Below are 15,884 nucleotides of genomic sequence, written 5' to 3'. Positions count from 1 at the left end.
CCTTTCACTTCATCAGTCAAAAGGGAAAGGCAGCTTTGGGATAGTAGCTAAAGATTACAATAATAATGATGAATGACATTTTTTGAACTCTTACCTTGATACCATACCCCTTTAGACACGTTATGGGCCTTCACTCAGGGAATCTGTAAACAATCCCAGGAGGTGGCTACTGCTATCCCCATTTTACAGATAAGGAAACTGAAGCTTAAGGAGGTAAGTGGCTGCTGGCCCAAGGTTATATACTCGTAAGTAGTAGAGCTGAGATAGGAAGCCAAATCATTTTAATGTTTAGAGCAACAGGCTTGAACTTAAGTTGTATTAGAATGTCTATTTTCTGACTATCATGAAACCAATTAGTTATCTTTCCAGATAACATCACAAAGTAGAGTTGTCACTTTGGAAATGGAGGCAGGCGGCTGCAAGGGAGTTCTTATCACTAAATTCCACCATTTCTTTTTCGAGTATTGTCCAAATATTCAGAGAAAATCCGTCCATAAAATCTACCTTGTTATTCTTGGAGGATGATACTTAAAGAAACTATTTAATGAGATTGAGAAAATTATAGGTATTAAAGTAGTTCTCTGGTGTTACATGTTTATAATGGTAAGGACTGTTGGAGATGCTAAAGCAACAGTCTTTGACAGTAGCCTCCTATAATCATCCCTTAAAGAAGAAAGAACACTAAAGGTGACGATCTCCCTAACCCCACCCCCAGAGTCCATTATGTCTTCCCATTGTCAGCCCTCTGGTTTATTTGCAAGAGATTTTTATAAAAACATTGTTGCTCAAACTGGGTTAGCCTAATGTCTTGGAATTTTCAAAATGTCAACCAGTCACTGAAGGGGTATGTCTGTGGGCGAGACACATTGGGAACACATGCACAAAAATCTAATGCTTTACATGCATGCATTTTCCACTTAGTATAATTAAATCCTCATGATAGCCTTTTTAGGTAGTTATTATGAGTGACCCCTCTTTTGCAGGAGGAAACTAAGCCTCTGAGAAGCTAAATCATGAGTTTAGGGTAACAGCCTAGTAAGGGGCAGAGCTGAGAATAGAAACTCAGTCTATGCCTGCAGTGTCTTCACTTCTACCAAATACATTCTGTGCCTTGCTACATGTGCTTCACGTAACTGAATGTATTCAGGTACCAAAGTCAATAATTATGTGACTCCAAGATAAGGAAAATGACTCTGAGAAGTCACCTAGTGATTAAGCCCTAACACTGAATGGGTCTGACTCTAAAGCCTTTTTCATCCTGAATGGTCCCTGTCCTAGACATCAGCGGGTATCTTGGAGCTGTGTGCAATGGAAGATTGTGCCCTTTGCTGTACCCAAACAATCCAGGGCCTGATTTTTCCAAAAATGTGGAGGGCACCTCAGCCAAAGAGTGGTTGAACAGGAAGAGTGTTTTCCTTAAGCCTGAAAGTTCAAGTTTTCATTTGACTTCACATCTGAGGATAAATGTACTCATTCATTTCTACTAAACGTCTAGTAAGTACCAATCTGGGTCATAATGGTTTCATCTCAGTTTCCTGCATGGCAAAAATATCAATCATGTTCCACATTCCAAATCAACAAACAATCCAAAACAAACATATTTACTTGAGTTTTTGCAACACAGAATCAAAAACCGTTTGGAAAACTCCAGGGTTGACAGTATACCATCAATCTCAACCTCTCTGAGGCAGAACTCATAACATTTTATTAGATGCTCCCAGACAGGAACCAGGCCTGATTTCCATCATTTGCAGGATCTGACATCGTGTTTACAACCAAGCACTATTTATTATCATCACTCTTTTGTGTTTCTATTGACATCAATGTAATTAGGATCATTCTTAAGGACCAGCCTCCAACATCATCCAGAGCTGACACCGAGGAGGCTTGACAAACTTTGCTATTATAAAGATACTCTTCACTAGAGCTCAGGGAAAATAATTTCTGAGACTTAATGAAAGGACCAACTTTCTTAATTTTCAGAATAAGAATGTGCTATAGGAGGCATTGTGAAAGGGTCAGGGCAAAGGTTGGACTGAATGCTCTCTAAAATTTCTTCTAACTCCTAGAACCTCTGCCTCTTTCCTGTTTCACTTAAAATTTAGCCCATAGGCTGGGCGCGGTGGCTCACACCTGTAATCCCAGCGCTTTGGGAGGCCGAGGTGGGTGGATCACTAGTTCAGCAGTTTGAGACCAGCCTGGCCAACACAGTGAAACCCTGTCTCTATTAAAAATACAAAAAATTAGCTAGGCATAGTGGTGGGCACCTGTATTCCCAGCTACTCGGGAGGCTGAGGCAGGAGAATTGCTTGAACCTGGGAGGTTGCAGTGAGCTGAGATCTTGCCACTGCACTCCAGCCTGGGTGGCAGAGCAAGACTCTGTCTCAAAAAAAAAAAATTATCCCATATTCACTTTTCCCCATCCTCACTATATTTTGTTGACATGTCCCATGAATTAACCACATTTGAAATATCTACTTTGGAAACTGTAATTTAAAATGCCAATTGTTTATAGGCGATACTACACTATTATACAATTGGAATTAATGGGGTGTAACAAGTTTGTCTATCATGGTATCAGCCCATTAGTACATTCAGTTCCTAAAAAATACATTATTCAAAAACTTAATTCCCATGAGTCCGGTAAAAGCTTGTACATTGCCCTAAGTAGATACCAAATATTTTCTCATTAGTATTACCTAAGTATCCTCTCTTAAGTGAAATAGTCATCTTTTTTTGTCTAGTTATTGTTAAGTTTCCATTTGTAATGTAAGTTGAGCATTGGAGACTAGAGAAAAATATTTAAAAGCAAAGTAAAAGGAAATACTACCAATTAAGGTAATTAGGGCTCATGGATGAAGCATTTGCTTATAAGGCCCAGCTTCACTATGTGTAGCTACTCTACCTATTGTACTATTTTGTAATGAGTGCCTAGAGAGCAGGCATTCTGTTTCACTGGTCCTAGCCAGGATTTGCTATATTAACAATTCTACATTGCACATTCATAGGCAATTAACCAGATTCTTACAATCTCCACCTATTCTCTAGAAAGAAAGAAAGCACCAAGCACAACACTAGGCATAGAGTAAACATTCAACAAATACTGTCAATTGCTTGCTTAATTGACTTGAAACTGCCTTCTGTCTTTCTGGCAGTGAGGGTGTCCATTAACACAATGGGCCGGAGAATAACTAAACCATATGAACAGTTGAAATTCCCTGTCTACAGACTTTCATGAGAACTTAGCTATCTGCTACAGATGTGCTTAGGAAAAACACCATCTGGCTTAATCAATTAATTTGTAACTCCACAAGTAATGCTGGGCACACAGTAGATGTTGCTTTGTGGGCTGCTGAATAATTGAGTGACCGTAGAATAATTGAGGAATTTTATCGCAAGATGTAGAGTTATTTTTTTATTTGGGCCAGGCTTCAAAGCTATCCCATCACAAATCACCACCTGCTTCAGTGGCTGGCATATTGTGCTCAATAAGGAATTGTTGAATGAAATACTTCATGCATGAACCAACCAACCAATCAGCCAGTTTTCTTACTTACCAACCAATCATTGTGTTCTGCACAGTTTCTTATTTGCAATGGTGTCTTCATCCCATATGTAGTAGCTCTTCATTGGCTACTACAGAAGTTAACTTATTTTTCAGCATCATGACTGTGTCCCGACTAATGTAAATTTCCTGACACCAAAACAGTATTACGTGTCAACTCTGACCAATGGCTAGTTGCCCTTACCGTATCTACAAATGAAGGGGGAAAAAAAAGCCATGACCAATGCATTTTGCAAACTAAACATTATCCAGCTGAAAGTATGACAGAGTTGGAGGGAGTTTCAATTTATCATTTCCGGGACAGTACTAGCTAGTATGTGAAGTTGGGCTTTTCTCTGGGGTGATTTGAAGAAGATAAATGTCTACAAAACTGGTGGAATGACTCTGTAGACTTGTAAATATTAATAGAGTGCAGCTGAGATTGCTGTGCTTGTCTGAAAAAAACTTAAAAAAATACCCTCCTATTTCTTCTTAAATTCCGTGAAGTATAAAATTTGTGATAATGGTGAACCCTCCTGGATACATTGATCCTGGAGCTGATGAGACAGACCTAATGGTTTGATTTGGCTCATGGGAATGATGTAGATCCACCAGCTTGCCATGTTTACTGTGAGGTTACAAGGATCAGAGGCCTATTCCACTGGGAAGATTTTATCACTGTAAACAGAATTAGATACATCTTAGAGGCGGATATTCAGAAGAAGCAGTTTGTCTTATTAGTTTTTACAGGAAATTGATTTCAAAGACCATGGATACCCACGTGTAATGAATTGGCTTTGCTGGAAAACTGTTTTTATTTTCAACAGCCAACACAGCTTTTTAATTGTTTTGCTGTTAATTAGCTAAGGATGCAGTTTAACTGAGATCAAAGTATTCAAAACGAAGGCAGATTTTAAAAAGGGATAATGTCTAATTAGCTTCCTCTAGTACATAACTCCATTTCTTCCTAGCCAATGAGGATAACATAAGGCAGAAATAAGATGTGCTCATTTGTGCTTAATTCAATCAGAAGGAGGGGAATAAAAACCCTCTTTGGATTACTCAATGACAATTACAGAGGCTGGGAATGTATACACGCAAGCAATGACACAGATATGGGAAAGTTTCTTTGACATAAAATGAGAAAAGATTTTTGAACAATGGAACCTCCTTGAGCTACCTGAAGTGGGACTTGAAAATAATTATCTCTAAATCGTAAAGATTTCACTGCATACTGTTTTCCTTCTTTTCAGTAAAGAGTTGAGAACAATGATAAAAGTCAGTCATTAATTACATTAAGGAATATGATTGGTAGATGTGTGTGTGTGTGTGTGTGTGTGTGTGTGTGTATTAATCACTCTGCATTTTATATTGGAGTGGGCAAAAAAACTCAGCAACCACATCCTAGAGTTGGAAGAGCTCTGAAGGCTACCTACACCCATTTCTCCTTGAACCCCCCAACAGGTTTCCAGAATTAGCTTTTCCTGTTTCGTGTTCTCGTACACTTGGATGTCTCAAGCAATTATTGAAGCTGAGAAAATTAGCACAGATCTACTTTGTCAGAACCTAGACAGGTTTGTTTGTTGGTTTGTTTGTTTCATTTTAAAGGAGAAAGAAGGCCAGGCATGGTGGCTCAAGCCTGTAATCCCAGCACTTTGGGAGGCCGAGATGGGCGGATCACGAGGTCAGGAGATTGAGACCATCCTGGCTAACAGGGTGAAACCCGGTCTCTACTAAAAAATACAAAAAACTAGCCGGGCGAGGTGGCGGGCGTCTGTAGTCCCAGCTACTCGGGAGGCTGAAGCAGGAGAATGGCGTAAACCCGGGAGGCGGAGCTTGTAGTGAGCTGAGATCCGGCCATTGCACTCCAGCCTGGGCGGAAGAGGGAGACTCCGTCTCAAAAAATAAATAAATAAATAAATAAAATAAAGGAGAAAGAGAGTTTTGCTTCTACATCAAATACATACCTGTATGGACTAAGGTCTTCACAGTGTATTACGTTTGGACACATGGAGTAAATTAGTTACAGTGCTCATTCAAAAGATTTACTCTTGAGGGCAGGATTGTATCTGCCCTATTCTTGGACATGTCTCCAGCTCCTAGCAAAATGTGTGGCATGTAATAGCCTATAAATCCTATCAAATGGATTCATATTTCATGAATAAATGAAAGAATGAATGAAGTAATTGGGGTTTCAAGTAAAAAATACAAATATCTTTATTTTGTTAATGATTAAAAATAGTAGTTAAGGCTAACCTTTGCTGAACATGCACCATGCTCCAGGCTCTGCAACATGCTGAGAGTTTTATCTATATCACCTCCTGGGTGGGCATGTTAAATGCTTGGCATAATTTGACCTGGAACTCCTTGCCAGCGAGACTACACATCCCATAGGACAGAAAGAATAAACAATAGGGAAAGAAAGGCACCTAAGTAAGAGACTTGGAGGGTGAGTGAGGAGTTGCAGCTGCAACCAAACAGAACTCCCAGGTGCCAGTCTCTCACCCCTCCTAAGTATGCATCTAGCCATCTACATTGCTCTGCACTCCCCAGTGGTTTGACAGAACCAGGGAAGCAGAACTGCTGCTTCAGATATACTTTATTCAGTCAGTCAGTCAGTCAGTCAGTCAGTCACTAAGATTCATTTTCTAATTCATTTAACAACAACAACAAAAAAAATGTATTCAGTGTTTGCCTTGTGCCAGACATGATGCTAGGGATTCAGTAGTAAACCAGAAAACTTCTGTCCATCCCTGTGCCTGTCCTCACAGAGCTTTAGTCTGTAGGAGAGATTTACAAATTAAATAAAGTTTGTGCATTGTTTATAAACAGTGATGCTACCATAGTAATCAAGATAGTATGGTATTGGTGAATGGGGCGGGCACAGAGATCAATGGAACAGAACAGAGAGTACAGAAATAGACCCACACCAATCAACTGATTTTTTAAAATAGTTTTTTTTTTTTTATTTTGCAATGGTTTTAGATTTATAGAAAAGTTGCAAAGATAACACAGTTTCCATATACCCCTCATCCAGTTTCCCCTAATGTTAACATCCTACATTGCTATGGTACCTTTGCCAAAACTAAGAAATTAACATTGCTACAATGGTATTAGCTAAATTCTAATCTTCACTTGGATTTTATGGGTTGTTCAATTAATGTCCTCTTTTTTCTGTTACAGCATCTAATACAGAATACCACACTGCAAATGGTCAATTAATTTTTGACAAAGATACAAAGGCAAATAAGTGCAAAAAGAATAGTCTTTTCAACAAATGGTGCTCGAGCAATTAGATATACACGTATAAAAGAATAAACCTTGACTGAAACCTCACAACTTTATGCAGTAACAACTTAATATGGAGCATAGATCTAAATGTAAAATGTAAAGCTACAAAAGTTTTAGAAAAATATAGGAGGAAATCTTCATGATTTTGGCTAAAAAGATCTTAGAAATAACATCAAAAGCATGATCCATAAAAGAAAGCATTGATAAGCTGGACTTCATCAAAATTAGAAATGAAAAAAATAGAAATGTTTATTTGCAAAATACACTGTTAAGAGACTAAAAAAAACACACAGACTGGGAGAAAGTATTTGCAAATGAAATAATCAGAAAAAGACTTGCATCTAAAATATGTAAAGATATCTCAAAATTCAAAATAATAAAACCAACCACCCAGTTAGAAAGTAGACAAAACATTTGGTCAGACACATCAGCAAAGAGAATATAGGGATGGCAAATAAGCACATGAAAAGATGTTCCACATCATTAGCCATTAGCGAGATGCAAACTCCTGCCACTGCACCTATTAGAATGGCTGCAATTAAAGACATTGACAATACCTAGTGCTGGTGAGAATGTCAACATAAACTCATACACATTGTTGGGTGGTAACACAAAATAGTACGTCCACTCTGAAAAAGGTTTTAGCATTTTATTACAAAGCTAAAAATCTACTGGTATAATCCAGCAATCCTGCTCTTAAGTATTTATAACAGCAGGGATTGGTAAACCATGGCCAACAAGCTAAATCCGGCCCACTGCCTGTTTTTGTAAATGAAGTTTACATTTATTGGAACACAGCCATACTTGCCACGCTTATTTCTATACATATTATCAATGGCTGCTTTCGCACCAGTTGCAACAGAAACTGTAAGGCCCAAAAAGCTAAGATATTTACTCTCTAGCCCTATAGAGAAACAGTGGACTGTCCCATGTTTGGGTGGACATATGAAAATCTATGAAAACAAACACCTGCACACAAATATTTTAAGAGTAGCTTTATTCATAATTGCCCAAAACTTGAAACAACCCAAATGCACTTCAACAGATAAATGGCTAAACAAATTGTGGTATATCCATACAATGGAAATATTTAAAGGGAATACTATTTTAAAAAAAGCAAACTATTAACACTGGCAAAAACTTGGAGAATCTCAAAAGCGTTACGCCGAATGAAAGCTAATTTCAAGAGGTTACATTTCTATGATTATATGACATTTTTGAAAAAACAAAATTCTAGTAATAGAGAAGAACTCAATGGTCAGCGTGGGTTATGGGTGGTGATAGGGTGTGATTACGAAAGAAAAGCATGTGAGGGTTTTATGAGGTAATAGAATTGCTCTATATCCTAATTGTGGTGGTACCTTCATGAATCTACACATGTGCTAAAATGTATAGAACTGCACACCAAAAAAATCAGTTTCATTGTATGTTAATTTTAGAAATAAAAAATAACTTTAAAGTGAAGCTATCTGTCCAAGGCCAAACAACGAGCCAGGAGTATAAATGAGATTCGAATCCAAGACTGTGTCACTCCACTGCCCTTTAACCTGATTTCCTCATTTTCTCTAAGAGTAAACAAGGCTTGGAAGGCCTAAATCACCTGACTTAGGTCCTGCTCTGAGCAATTCATGGTAGCTGTGTTGACACTTGCATGAAACCTTGTTCCCTTGGGCTTGGGTACCTACTAAGCATTATAACTGAGACCAAAGACCCTTGTCCGTTCTCCAGTGACATGAGGTGGTGGCTCCCCTAAACCACTCCTTCATGTGGTTTTGGGCAGGAACTTGAGAACCCATGCCTGTGACCCATCAACATTATTAGCCCCACACTCGTCTCATGCTGTCTTATCTATTGTAGGCCTTTCTAGTTTTCACACAGCTTTCAGTTTCACTTGAACTTCACAACCACTGAGATAGAGAGATCCGGCAGGAATTAGTTATTTGCATTTTATAACCAAGAAAATGGAGGTTTAACCAGATTAAAGAATTTCTCCAAAGTTACAAAGTATTGTAAGACAGAGGGGTGCTTAGAGTCTAAGAAGTCTGACTCCTTGAACACACCTGCTGTTGTCATTTCTTATACAGATCATTCTTATGCAAACCATTTTAGACAGATCATCCTTACCCTTTACGCAAACTTGTTCTGGTTCAAGATTGCTGAGCTGTGGGATGAAGGCATTCACAAAGCTGCTGTGTGGGATGTAGCTTAGAAGGAAACCTCACTGAAAAATGGATGCTTTTCTGAGTATTATCAACCCATCTGCCTGTTCTCTGAAACCTGCTGAGGCTTCACCCATCAACTGAAGTCATTTTAGAGCTTCATTGTCTGAAGCGGAGCCCCATGTTGACTTCTTAGATTCTTTCTGCAACAAACACAGACTACAGCAAATCAAGTTTCTGTGACCCAGCATTCCTGAAGAGGAAACTCGGGTCATCTGGTTAACTGTCCCTGGCTTGCCGGATGTGTGTTTTGATACAAATCCTTCTTTCAAATTCTTCATTAAATTTATTCAGCATGTTAGGTCTTGGGATTACTAATCTTGATTTCATTGCTAGCCCCCGCTCCCTGCTGCAAACTTATCTATGACACTGGTTTTCCTAGAGCATTCAAATCTTAAACTAGAAAGCATAAATTTCTCACATATTGAGTAGCAGCCATGTAAATGAAAAACAGGTCAAAGTATTTGAGGACAAAAAAAAGTATTTTTCTAATATTTGTTATTTATATATAATAACTGTATATGTGTATTGGATACGTGTGGTATTTTGATACATGCATGTAATGTGTAATAATACGGGCAACTGGGATATCCATCACCTCAAACATGTATCATTTCTTTGTGTTGGGAACATTCCACATCTTTTCTAGCTATTTGGAAATATACAGTAAATGATTGTTAGCTCTAGTCACCCTTGAACACTAATACTCATTCCTTCCATCTAACTGTATTTTTTTAAAAAAAGAGTATTTAGCTATCATCTGAGTAAACTAAATGCTTTTTACTCTAAAGAGACAACAAGATTCAGGAGATGAAACCCCAGGGTAATTAATAGAAGTAGTAGATGACAAATCTAGTTAAATGTTATTATTCTCCACTCCTTCCCCTCTCAACTCACTGTCTCTTCATTTTCCCTATGCTCTCAAGAAGGACATTCATAGACATGAGAAAGGCGTTCACTGACATAAGGGAAACGATATACGGAGAGCAAGTCGTGGTGTGCATTTGAGAAAGCAGGTTTGCTCCAAAGAGAGCCTGGCATACAGTGATGTTTGCTTAGTGAGCCAGACTGTAATTTTATTAGCTCATTCTCATCTTTGAAAGTGCTAAATGTCTGCAGTTTCCCCTGGGCAGGTGATTCAGCACCTTCCACATCAAGGGCCAAATAGGGTTGCAATTTCACTCTGTGTGACCAGATTGTTGTTGTTGAGTCAAAAGGAACCTGACATTGTGTGTATGTATATATATATATCAATGTGGTTCTGCGTATTTCGTTACTGGGATGTTTATTTTTTCACATGCACACACTTTCCTACCCAACCCTCTTTCTGTGTTGGCATATGCTGTAGTGTTTCTGCAAGATATTGGTTCATTATTTCTGACTCTTGTGACATTCATTCTTATTACTTGCCCTTAAGGACCTGTTTCCAGTCATTGCTGGAGGTGGAACAAGGGAAGAATAACACACACGAAATGATTTCTGGTTTTAATTTTAACGGCAACTGCAGTCTCTTTCCCTATTCAATTATTTTTCTTGGAAACAATTCCGGAGTGCCTAGTTTCAGGGGAAACCTTCATTAAATAAACATAATATCAAGTCTGTATTAATGTGATGGGATGGCATTTAGTATAATCAAATCTTGTTACTATGACTTACAGCAACGAATAAAGAAAGGAATTCAAATTCATGATTATAAGTTACATGGAGGAAGGAATGTGATTTTGTGTAAATATATAAAGCTTTGTCCATGCATATATCAACATTCACACAGGGCATGCTATAGGGAAAATGAGATCCCTTAAATGTGCTCATTCACTCAGTCAACCAACGTAAGGGAATGATCTGATCAAGATGATTCTACGTGGCTGGGTATGGCAGGGGAGCAGCTGCAGGTGGGGCCAGGTTATGAAAAGTTAGCCAATGCCACAAGCTATAAAGTACTCCTCTTCCACTCCACTAAGCACTTGTTTGAGTATCTGTTATGTACCAGACACTGAGAAGACTGCAGCAATGGGAAGGCAAAGAGTCTGCCCTCCTGAAAGTTATATTCTAATGGAGAACATGCATTAAGCAAATAAACAAGATAATGACAGGTAGTGATTACTATTACAGAGGAAATTCATAGAAACGCATAACAAGAACTGCTATATTGGGGAAGGAGAATGTTGGGGGGAAGGGGTTCTTTTGGATATGGTGGTTATTGCCAGCCTCTCTAAGAGGAGACATCTATACTGAGATGAAAGAAGAGGAAGAGCCAGCCATGAGAAGTGTGCAGAGAAGACTATTCCATGCAGAGAGAACAGCAAGTGCAAAGGCAAAGATTGGCCATGTTGGAGGGATAAGAGGGCTCAGGTTGGCTGGAATATGGAGAACCAAGGGGGCATGGGTATACAATGAGATTGAATTCACATATGGATGCCTAGACCAGGGTGAAGTGTTGAGTTTTAAACAGGACTTGTATCAGCTCATCCTGGCTGCTGGGAGGAGAGAGGATTGTGAAGGAGCTGGGAGGAGAAAAGCAAAGAGAGCCCTTAGGAGACAACCGTAGTCATCCAAACAAAGAGATAGGGACTGGAGCCAGTTAGTAGCAGATGAGATGGAGCACAGTGAATAAGACACATGATATGGAAAACCAAAGAGCCTGCTTATTTATTGGCTGTAATAGATGAGGAAAAGAGAAGACATAAACATGGCTCCTGGGTCTAGTATGGCCATTTCAATTACTTTCAGCTGAGGCAAAACAGATGCCCTTCTAGAATAATTTGCATTTCATGGTGAGCCCTGTGACTTTTTCCTTACAGAAAGAAAGTGATCTGCAAATGGTTATAATACACAGCTTAAGAGGCTGAAGTCATCGTTAAACTGTGATCTTAGGCTCAATGCTGCCCTTCTCAGAGCCTCAGAACCACCTTGACTGACCTCCAAAATCCCTTGGAGGTCATGAGTTTTTCATTGGTGCAGAAATAGCCATTCCCTTGTTAGAAGTAGGATCGTAGAACTGGGAAACTGAACCAAACACAACAATTGGTGGAGTGCGTTCCTCCCTCATTACCCTGTGATCTCCAAAGAATCTCCTCATAGGTGCTCTTCATATAGTTTATCTTTGCACCTTAATGTCAGCACCGCAGCAAGTCCATGGCAGGGAAGGGGCAGCCCAAAATACGTCCACCAGAGGGCAGCATAGAGCTGTGCTTGCCCAGTCAGCCCCTGAGGTCATCAGCACCTGCTGCGGGAGCGTGCAGATCTACCTGCTTCTGAAGAGCAGAGTTGGGGTCTGGAATCACTACTGCTGAAGCAAACCTTTTGGCCAGGGTACTGAGAAGAGCATGAGAATGTCATTGCTACAAACAATGACAAACCCTAAATCCAACTGAAGCTTGCACAGTCCAAAAAATAGATAAAATCGTATTTTTATCTTTAGCTATCTTACATGGAGTGCTATGTACCTGGCACTGACAGACAGGTATATGCATTAGCTCACTTACGCTTCACATCAACCCTATGTGCTGTATCCTGTTTTTTATTCCTACTTTACAGATGAGGAAAGAAGTTACTGAAGATCAGTGATGGGGCAGTTTTCTCTAACTCTAAAAGTCTGTTTCACTATAAAACCTCCCCCTCCAGGCTGTATACATCTGCTTGTTATTTTTCTAGAGTTCTGCTGACTGCTCTGTGGATAGAAAGGAACTATTATATAAGGATTATATAGGATTTGGCTCTTGCCCTTGAAGTACATACACTTTCAGAATGGAGAGAACAACTTAAGTATCATACAAAAAATTGTATATAATCCAGAGCTTAATGGCTTGGTTAAACTATGTCTTCACTACTCTCCAATCTCAAGTGTTTCCCCAGTAGTACTACACAATTGCTATAAACAGAGTCATTTTCATGAGAAGCGATGTGCTGTAGTCACACATTCAATCATTCATTCATTTGCTCTCCAAATATTTAATGAATATCTCTGACTATGACAGACACTGGATATCACACAGAAACATACTTCATCCTGCCCTTGAGGGGATTATAAGTTAGTTTGGGATGCTGAAAAATAGACAATAGCAAGTAAACCAACAAATACATGTGGGATTATAATTATACATATCATCAAAAGGGTTCAGTGGTTAGCTATTATCCCTAGTGACGTCATCTCTTGGACCAACAATTTCCTGCTCTTGATTCCCATGATCTCCTTCTCCATTCCAGCCACCAGGCAACTCTGCCTCGAGCAGGTCTTCTCTTCTGTGATCTTGACCTTTCCGAATTGCCTCTGTGATTGCAATCTCATGGACACATGTCTCTCACACTCCTTTGGATTCCAGCCAGCCTTTCCTCCGCCCTCAGTGTGTAATCCCTCTTTCTGTATTCTCTTATCCACTCAGAACTCCATGGCAGGTCAATTCAGCCATACCCTTGTTCCTTCTCTAAAATCCCCCGACCTTCCATGATGCTCATCCTGACCAATCCTGAGTCTACCTAGCACTCTGCTCTCTCTTCCCCAGCACCGCCCTGAACTTCTGCCCACTCATCCTCTCTGACCAAACCTCAAAGCTCCTCTGCATGCTTTATTCTCCATGGGCCCCATGTCAGGCCTTTTCTACTCCCCTCAATCCCAAATATACTAAATGCACATTGTAGTACATGTCAGCAAACATGTTTACATCCTCAGCTTCCTTTGTCTTTACCTCAGAATCTGTGCCCATTTGTCTTTTGCTCTCCAAGCAGAATAGGGAGTTTCTGGCTCCCGCAGGCACTTCATGATAAGGCACAATGGTGCTTGAGAAGAATCTTGTAGAGGCACTCCATTCATTCCTTCATGCACGCCTACCTTTCCTACTGCATTCCACAGCTGTGTCTTGACCACCTACTATTTTCCAGCATTACAATTAGCCCAGGAGACACCCCATAGCAGCCTAGGATCAGGAAGGAGCAGGTCAAGTATACTGGAACATTATTGGAGAAATGGGGTGTCCTGGTACAAGGTCAGGCGGGGGTTGGGGGGTGTGTGCGGAAGACCTGCTCTGCACAACACCAGAGGTCATATTAACATTCTGAACTTATTCTAAACGAGAAGAAAACCAGAAGAGTGACCTGATCTGATTTGCAGTTTCCAAAGGACCACTGTGATTGCAGTGTGGGAACAGATTAGAGAGGGCTTGAGTGGAAATAGAATGGAGGGAACGACGGAAAGCTGGTGCAGTAACCTGTGTGAGAAGGATGGCTTCCTGTGCACAAAATCGCCGCTGTTGAACATTCCGGCAGCCCTTGGACTCTGTGCCTCTGTGATTCCTCGCAAGTGCCCCAAGGCTCTGGCCATGCTCTCCCTCCCCTAATTTAGCTCACGCAGAGTCTTGTGCCCCGTCCTGTACGCTACGCTCTAAATGACAAGAACTTCTCTCTTTTCTCTGAACAGTCGGGCACTTTCCCTCCTCCAGGCCTTTGCTCATGCTGTTCTCTCAACCTGAATGACCCTCCCTTCTCTCAGTCTGCTCCTGTGTTCAACCCCTTTACAAATGCTCATTCATTACATGAAGAGAATGAAGCTAGTCCTCTTTGCAAATTTATGTTTATAATTTATTATATCATGATTACATTTTGGCTTGCATTTTAGTTAGTTCCTTCCTGCTGTCCCCTAAATTGGGAGTCTTGTGGGAAAGGGAACATATTTTATTAGTATTTTTATTATCTCCTTCAAACCCATACTACCTTGCACAGTGGGATATTTTAGTGGGTGTTAAATGCTCCCTGTATAAAATCGCAAAGAATCCAACCCAATCCAATCCAATCCAGTTCAGTTCAATTCAATTCAATTCAATTCAATGCCTTGTGTACTGGTTATTTCCTTTATGGGTGGTAAGCCCTTTAAGGTTAGGCACTTTACTATGTTTCTTTGTGTCCTACCTGGCTGATATGGCAGGCACTTGAAAAATGCTTATTGATTGCTTTACTTAAAGATACTCCTTGGTAGTGGAAGTGTTAAGTTAGCCTTGGACTCTTATTTCTTTTTATTTCATAGATACCAGTAACTACTTTTTATGTCGAATATGGTATGTGTAAGCTTGAAAGTTGTAATTCCATACAATTAAATGGCCAAAAAATGTAATACAGACTCTTAAATAGTTGATAAATGGATTTAGGCAGCTGTATATAAAGACATAAATATATTATTCTTGGCAGGCTCGGCTTCATGAGGGCGAAGGAAAAAGTTACGGCTGATGGGGACTGGGGCGATGGTCACATGACTTCAGAGACCACAAATAACCTCCCTTCAATATCTGTTTCACCAAACAGAGGCCTCCCATGCTGCTCTCAGCCAAAGGTGCCCTTTGTTTTATCCTAAATGCTGTTTAAGACATCATCTGTAACTCTAGAGGGTCTATTACATCGAATTAATTGTATTGCATTCAAAGGACTTCCAATCTGGCCCAGGCCCCTTTACCAAACTAATCTTTAAGCTACACACTGCTCACTTCTTATGTAATGGAAATGCCCTTGTGAAAGTCACCATTTTTTTTATTGTGATAAACTATGCATAACATAAAATTTCCCATTTTGATTATGTTTAAGAATACAGTTGAGTGACATTCTTATGCAACCATCACCTCCATCCATCTCCAGAAGTTTTTCATCACTGCAAACTGAAATTCTGTATTCAACCATACCTATTTTTATTTTTTTTAATTTAAAATGATGTCTTCTAATGATAGGAAGTTAAAACAATACCAATGTGTAAGTCCTACTCACCATTCCATACCCACCTTCTGCTGTTAACAGTTTGTTGTGTATTCATCTGCATCTTTTATTTTTTTGAGACAGAATTTCGCTCTGTT

Source organism: Colobus angolensis, unplaced genomic scaffold (assembly GCF_000951035.1).
Source record: "Colobus angolensis palliatus isolate OR3802 unplaced genomic scaffold, Cang.pa_1.0 Scaffold183, whole genome shotgun sequence".
NCBI lineage: Eukaryota > Metazoa > Chordata > Mammalia > Primates > Cercopithecidae > Colobus > Colobus angolensis.
This window is presented reverse-complemented; position numbering follows the sequence as displayed.